This window comes from Cherax quadricarinatus, chromosome 84 (genome assembly GCF_038502225.1).
Source record: "Cherax quadricarinatus isolate ZL_2023a chromosome 84, ASM3850222v1, whole genome shotgun sequence".
NCBI lineage: Eukaryota > Metazoa > Arthropoda > Malacostraca > Decapoda > Parastacidae > Cherax > Cherax quadricarinatus.
In genome coordinates, this window is record NC_091375.1 from 2,040,520 (window position 1) to 2,048,698 (window position 8,179).

The 8,179-nt window shown below is 36.4% G+C and overlaps 1 long non-coding RNA gene across 2 annotated transcripts; it reads left to right on the forward strand.

Moving 5' to 3' along the window:
* The first annotated feature begins 3,840 nt into the window (after positions 1-3,840).
* On the forward strand, positions 3,841-7,761 carry LOC128704233 (uncharacterized). Of its 2 annotated transcripts, none has more exons than XR_008409419.2 (3): positions 3,841-3,976; positions 7,261-7,475; positions 7,634-7,761. It is a non-coding gene; the product is annotated as an uncharacterized lncRNA (long non-coding RNA). The 2 variants fall into 2 exon arrangements; XR_008409420.2 differs by having other exon boundaries at positions 7,261-7,377.
* The last annotated feature ends 418 nt before the right edge of the window (positions 7,762-8,179 follow it).

An 8,179-nucleotide genomic window follows, 5' to 3' on the forward strand; every position in this document is an offset into this window, starting at 1 on the left:
CCCCCCAAGAAGCACCAGTGTCAGGGAATTTATTGCAGTCTTGTACTTTGGACTCTGATACAGAATCTGCAGGTTTGAGTCCTGCTGTGGATGTAGAGACAATGTTCGTCAATAATTTCGCCCGTTTGTAATTGTTAAGCATTTCAAATCTCTTTCGTTGTCCACAGCATGTGGCAGGATCTGATGAAATAACTCTGAAAACATGCCTGGTGCCCCGGTGTATGGGGTAACATCGTCTAGCTATGGCTAGGCACCCATACTTATCTGGGATCTGGCTCCGTGGTGTAATATATATACGTATGTCATGCCATAGAGGTAAAACTGGTCAAATAGCAAGAACTCATTTAAAATTAAGTCCTTTCTAAAATTTTCTATTATATCCTTAAAGATATATTTTTTCATTTATGTTAATGTAAAAATTAATAATTTTGTACCAAAAGAATCCTAAAAAACTTACCTAACAATACAATTTATTTCCTTGCAAGTTTACAGTGAGATTCTTATAACCTTATTATAAAAAGCACAATTTAATTTAGCCTAATCCAACTACTGTAAATATATTTTAAATAAGTTTACAATAATTAATAATAAACAAACATAATGAAATGTATTTTTTTCGTTAGGTTGAGAAAGATTTTTACGAAATTACTGAATACACAAATTTTCACTTGCCTTGTATAGCAAGAAGAGCATTGCTATTTAAGCCAAAATTGCAAATTTTACCTATATGGCACAGAATTCTTCCTTCGTAAGCCATGCATGTCATAAGAGGCAACTAACATGCTAGTAAAACCTTCTCCTGTATACATTACTAAAGTTAAAAAGAGAAACTATTTTTATTTTGGGGTCACCCTGCCTTGGTGGGATATGGCCAGTTTGTTAGAAGAAGATATGCATGTATATATAAATAGTGGAACCTCGGTTCTCAAATTTAATTAGTTCCAAATGTCGATTCGACAACCTAAGCAATTTTTCCCATAAAGAATAATGTAAATAAATTAATGTAAATAATGTAAATTAATTAATTCCATTTACATGATTCTTTACTACATAAAACATTATATAAAATTATACAGCACAGGGGAACTGTAAAAATGAATACTAAATGAAAATTTAACTAAAATACTGTACAGTAATATTGTAACCATACACAAGGAGTATTTAATCAATAACAACACTGCAACTAGCCGGGGGATCGGTGGGCTAAAACAACATGGGTTCGATCCCCTGGCTAGTTGCAGCATTGTTATTGATTAAATACCACTTGTTCATGGTTACAATACTGTATATACTGCCTGTGGAGGATAGTACACCAAATGGAGAGTAGAATGAAATTAGCTCTGAGGCACCCACACCATAATATGTCCACGGATCAACACCTAACTCTGCTGGGTGCATGATTCTTGTAGGATTGTATGATCCAGTGGGTTAGAGCATTGTGAATTTTTGCTCACCATGAGGCGGGCTAAAACAACACGGGTTCGATCCCCTGGCTAGTTGCAGTGTTGTTATTGACTGTACAGTAAATAAAAATTTAAATACCCCTTATCTGTCAGAGAGCTAATGGCATAGTGGATGCAGTGGAGGAGAGGAGGGGCATGTTACTGCTCAGAAGGAGCGTCACCTTCTATTAATATGTCAGACAACTGTCCTTCTGGTGTTGTTTCTCTTCTTTGTCTCTTTTCACCACTAACACCTTGTTCTGGCTCCCTGGTTCTTTGTCTCATTGTGCATGTTAAAGATGGATGGCCACTGTGTCTAGATTGTATTTTTCAGCAAACTCCTGTACTTCATGGCATTTAACACACATTTCTTTGACAAGTGCAATGGACACATCATCCCGTCCCTCCTCTTACTCTGATGACAGCTCCTCCGCTGCAATCTGTTGCTGCTCCTTCTGAAGGTCAAGAAGTACTTCTGTGGTGAGTTCAGTTCTGTGCTCCTCCACCAACTCCTCCACATCATCTTCAGTCACCTCTAGGCCCAAGGTCTTTTCCAAGGACACAATGTCCTCTACCAGCTCAGGCTCATCTTCCAAGTCTTCAAAATCCCCTTGTCCCATTCTGCACATGCAAAAACTTGTCTGTCAACAGCCAAGAGAACTTACGAAAACGAGGACATCTTTTTCTCGAACTCCTCATTCGAAAACCAAATTTATTCGACAAGTAATGCAATCGACAATCAAGGTTCAACTGTATGTACAATTTTTTTCTATGTTTACCTGTTTAACCCGACTGCTTGCTGAACTTTTAGATGCTTGTATTATGAACAGATTATTTGCTGTAAAAGCATTATATATTAGCTTGTGTGGAATTCATGTTTATTTCAATATTTTCCTACTTTATAATGAACTGTTGGCAATTAAATATAAATAAACAGTTATCTGCATGTAAATGTTAATTAGAGATCCTTTTTTATAACCCTCCAGCAGTTTCCCACTGAGGCAGGTTGACACAGAAATAGAAAAAGCACACATTCATATATCAATCATTTATTCTCCAACCTTGCTCATACTCCATTTGGAATTTGTACCTCATGTATATTCAACAATGACATTAACTTAAACAAAAACCATATAAAATATCAATAATTTATTCTCCAACCAACTTAAATATTGCATTATAATAATATATAACTTACAAACATGTTGAAATTCTATTTCAGTGATACATGTACAGTATTCTGTATTTAAACTGTAAAAGATTTTCTAAGTGTCTATGAAATATAAACTCCTTTTCATATGTCCATACAAGTGTTTAATAAATTATCACATTAGTTCTCAAGTTATTTGATGCTTGACTGTAAAGAGGTTGCATTAAGCCAACTCTTCAAGCATGTTAGTTAATTCAGATGAATGACATGGTTCAAATCCGTGTACTGGCAATCTTAGAATTACCAGCTCTGTATCTGAGCCTATGCACCAGTGTGTGTAATAAGAATTCTCCAACCAGTGGGGCAGTGGGATAAGACATAGGTCACAATTCTAGAACTGCCAGAACCTGGGTTTAAACCCTTTTGCTTCCCAAAATCTAATTTGAATTAGGAATTTTCAGCACATGCTAGCTAATAATCATCTCCTTAAACCTCAAACATCAACTGCCCAACATTTCTCAAATTATTTGAAGACCTCTCCTTACTAACTGACCAATGAATTAAACATCTCAGTAATAATTTAAATCACTAAAAACTGTGCAAAATACTAAACAAATGCACTTATAGAAGGTAGAGGTAAAAAGATGGAGAAAGGCAAGTATAGGCAGGAAAAAACAAACATTTAAAACCAATGAGAAAGCATTAATCTTTGAAGAATTATTCTGAGTTTAACCACCACAATGAACAAAAATATAATATTAAAGGCAATTATTTTTCAGGATAACTACTATGCCAAATGGAAACTAAAATGGCTTTTTACCACTCTTGCCATTTGTTAAGACACTGATTGCAGAGAATTATTATTATTATTATTATTATTATAATCAAGGGGGAAGCGCTAAACCCAGAGGATTATACAGCGCCTGGGGGGGGGGGGATGTGGAAGGCATTCAGGCTTAATTCGGGGAACTGGAGCTATTATTATTATAATCAAAAAGAAGTGCTAAGCCACAAGGGCTATACAACTGATTGCAGAGAAGTCTTTATTGTCAGTGTTTCCTCACAAACTGGCTTTATCAAATAAAGTACTGTACATGAAATAAACAAAAACTCCCATTTTGTATATTACATCCAGGCCTAGTATTATTATTATAATCAAAGCTAAACCCACCAGTGCTACAGGGTAGGGTGTGTGAACTACGTAATATGCTTGATCTGAAACTAGCAAAGGTGGAGAGTATAATGGAGGTAGAGTTTGTAAGGGCAGTGATCCAGGCCTGGTAGTCAATCAGGTGCTGAATGTTAAGTCCCAGGGGTCTGGTGTTGATCTGGTGAGAGCTGAGAAGCTGGGAAGCACTACAACAAGCTTACCAGCCCATGCTAGGTTTGTTAAATTTTTCTATTACAGAATAAGCTATGGTGTGGACAAAGTAAACATGTCATTATTTTGTCAATTTTGTTAGCGAGGTTACCTGAAGAGAATTAAAGGCATATGCTTTTGATCTTTTTTTATATACAGCAATAGCAGGGTTGCTTTATTATTATTATATTATATATTATAATCAAAAGAAGTGCTAAACCACAAAGGCTGTTCCTTTATTATAATAATCAAGGGGGAAGTGCTAAACCTGTAGGATTATAAAGCACCTGTGGGGGATGTGGAAGGTTTTCAGGAAATGGGAGAACAGATACAATTCCCTAGATCAAGAGCCCCTCACCAGCATCAAGGAACCTTCCTTGAGGGGCAGGGTTGCTTTATCCTAAGCCATGAGATGGCAGTGGGTGTCATGGTGCTGGACACAAACAAGTGTTGTTTAACTTACTAATTGTATGTGCATCTTTATTTTCTCCTGCAAACATATTGGAAGACTTCTGTCAGTTTCCCTGATGCAGACTTGATCACACCTTCCACATGGTATACTGTAAATTCACATAATCTTTGGTCTCACAAATAACCACCATCATGTCTTGGTGGTTACTCTTCCATGCTATGTTGGATTTTAGTAGAATGGACAAAACTGTATTCGGGTACTATTATAAACATAAATAAGTGCTAAACCATAAGGGTCATACAGTGTATCCAGGGTATTCCTGGCAGGCATGATTTATCTACATTTTATGTCCTGGGTAGCAGCCCTACTGTGTACTGAATCAGCTTTTTGCTTACAATGAAATATTGCATGGTGAGGATGCTTAAGATCGAGAAAAACATTTTCTATGTTACTTTGTTCTAGTTTCAGAAGCTTTCTATTACTGCAAATTGTGTGTGACTGCCAGAAGAACCTGTACATGCTTACTTAGTCTGCAGATCACGATGTGAATAGTAGTATGCGAGGCTGTAATTATTAACAAGCTTCCTGGACAGTCAGTATTAACTGCTCATCCTACTTTGTGAATCTATGCAATTCACTGGTATTGTCCCAGTCCTAATTTTGTCCACTTGGTGACCCGGCACCCCTACTTTGTGAAGCAAACATCGAAGAAAGGCAGTGAATTGTCTGCTTCCTCCAAAGTAAACTAAACTGACGATTCAATCCAATTTAAATGGATTCTGAAGTTTTGCAAGTTAAACCATCCAGGAACAATGATGAGAATATCGCCCACTTATCTCAGCCAAGGAATACTCTAGGGTGTGACATTGCTCAAATCGTCTTTTTCTAAATGCTCTAAGGGATGACCAAGATAAATTTTTGTCTGTAATTTCTGAGTAACAAAAGATAAAGATTGAAGCTCACATATGCAGTGGACCCCTGGATATCAGCTGGTGCGGATATCAGCCACTTTTATGGCTGAATTTCTATCCTGGATTTCAGTTGGAAACTTGGAAATAGGCCGTATTGGATGCATCCGTCTGCTGCGTGTGTGAATCAATCTGGCTCTCTCTCAGTAAGTGAGCAACACACTGTACATTCATCCAAACATTTCGTGACTGCGAAATAAGCCACCATGGGCTCAAGAGCTAACCGCTGAAGAGCTGCAAGACCTTCATCTGCAACAGCAACAGACCACAGCTAAGGAAATTGGTTCAAAGGAGGAGGAAGAGAGAGGGAAGAAGGTGCCTTCTTCAGCAATTAAGGATATTTGTGCAAAGTGGAGGGAAGTGCAAAGTTTTGTGGAGAAATATCACCCTGACCAAGCTGAAACAAGCCATATCTGCATCATTCATGTTCAGTAACAAATTCTTGTCCCGCTTCAGGCAAATCTTAAAGAGACGCCAGAAACAGACCTCCCTGGACAGTTTTTTTTTGTGCGACACGGGTGCAGTGACTCTCAAGCTGGTCCTAGTGCCAGTAAAAGACAAAGAAGGGAAGTAATCCCAGATAGGGACTTGATACCTGAAGTCTTTATGGAGGGGGATTCCCCTTCCAAACAATAATCAGTCCTCCCTCTCTCTCCTCCTCCCTGTCTTCCATATGCCAACATTATTATAATAAAAAAGAAGCACTAAACCATAAGGGCTATCATATGCTAACAAGAAACTTCAATGGAGGTAAATGTGATGCTAAATGTTCATTTATCCATTTCATTAGTCATTTTATTTAGTTCTCATTTTTTGTGTATGTAAAACTATAGTTAATCTTTAAAAAATTTATTTTTTGTTAATATTTTTGGGTGTCTGGAACGGATTAACTGTATTTATATTAATTCTCATGGGAAATATTACTTCAGTTTTCGGCCTTGTTGGAGTGAGGCCGACCTTCCGGAATGGATTACGGCCGAAATCTTGGGTTCCACTGTACTTTAATGAGACCAGTGGAATCTGGAGTGAGTGTGCTGAATACAAAGTTGGTGTCACGGATACATAGAGTGATTGACTTGTTCAAGAAACACCCGTGAAAAGTGAAATGATCTTTAAGCTTGCTAGCTTCATATTTCCAATGTTAATGCATTTTAATCTGGATATCAGATCACCCCAGTGATGCAAGCATGAAGGAGTTATTGTGCATAATAACTAGGACAGACTTCTTTCAAACTGCTAGCAAACTGGTGTAAAATACTCTTTATACTTTAAGTGACTGGTTTGAGTTTTAAGTCAAGTTTATGGGTTTTGGGTAACCCATGTTTGCTTGCTGGAGATTTTCAGGCAACAGGTAATTCAATTTTTGCCCCTACTGGAATCTGGCTAAAATATTACTATAAATCCATGACACACACACAATGTGGGTTACCCAAACTCCATAAACTCAACACACAGTTTAGACCTATTATTTCAAGGGTAGTGTGTGTTCCACACCAATAAACTGGTATACAATTTTCCCTTGAACAGCCCTGGGGTTAAGGGTTTCCCCCCCAATGCAGTCAAAAACCCATGTGTAACTTGACTTTCCAAAAATTTAATTACTAATAGCTTACCGATAACATAAACAGGAGATTAACACATATTTTGTATGTGTATTATATACTGTATTCTTACAATAAAGTAAGCTAGAGAAAAGAAAATATTAAGAAAATTATAAGGAAGGGAAAAATACATTTACAGTACTGTACTGTATTTATCGATGCTGTAAGTTTAAGTTGCCTGTTTACAAGATGAATCATTTGTCTGTCAGTACCTACATCAATATTATCTTGTATGATACAAAACACTGTAGATGCTATACATATTACTAACACTAGACACCAAAAATGAAAAGATAATGTGAAAAAGTAATTCCTATTTATTTACAGGTACAATGATTCATGCACTGATAACGAAGAAGCAGCAATATGATTGCAGATACTGGCAACACTTGAGTTCATCGCAATAACAACAGGAGGTGGCTACGAAATTATCACAGTAGTACAGTATGTACAACTGTTAGTTTTACACAGTTATGATTTGATATTGAATCTTCACATTTATTTACATTTCTCTCGAATGCGAATGGCGCCATGTATGATCTGTAAGTGTATGTGTGTATAAGTTTTGATAAATTTTAACTTTTTAAAATAGATTTGTGTATATTTTATGGTATTAAATGATAAAATAGACTAGTATCTACATATATTTTATGCACTCATGACATACCTAACCTTTTCTTAATTTTTTCCATATTTCCAGACTATGTGGTTCGTCTGCAAGTTTTTTCAAATTGTTGCAAATCTCCAAAAAGTTTCAAGTATATTTATTGAAAAAATCCATGAATAAGTGGACTTGCCCAGTTTAAACCTGTATTGTTTAAGGGTCAACTGTACTTGCAAAAAATTTATCCCAGCTATTAGGCACAATAAGTCCTTCACATTTTAATCATCCGAGTGTTATTGTTAGAAATGAGATAATAGGAAGTTCAGGTATTATTTCACTTTTCCACAAGTTTTTGCTGATTGTTATTCACTTTGTATGTAACCATGACATATCAAACTTGGTATATGGCATACCCACTCAAGCTTTTATTGAGCTCACTGAAAAATCTGTGAGCTTTGATCTGTTTTCCTTTAGTAATCAAGACTTTAAGGTGTGAGATAAAGCAAACCTACTATTTTGTGAAAATGACAAAATCAAAGGAAAATTCCTTGAATACTCTACCATTAAACTAACACAATTTAGCAAATAAATAGCACGTGTCCTTTGTGTACATCCATAGCTCGCACCATACCAAAATGAAGA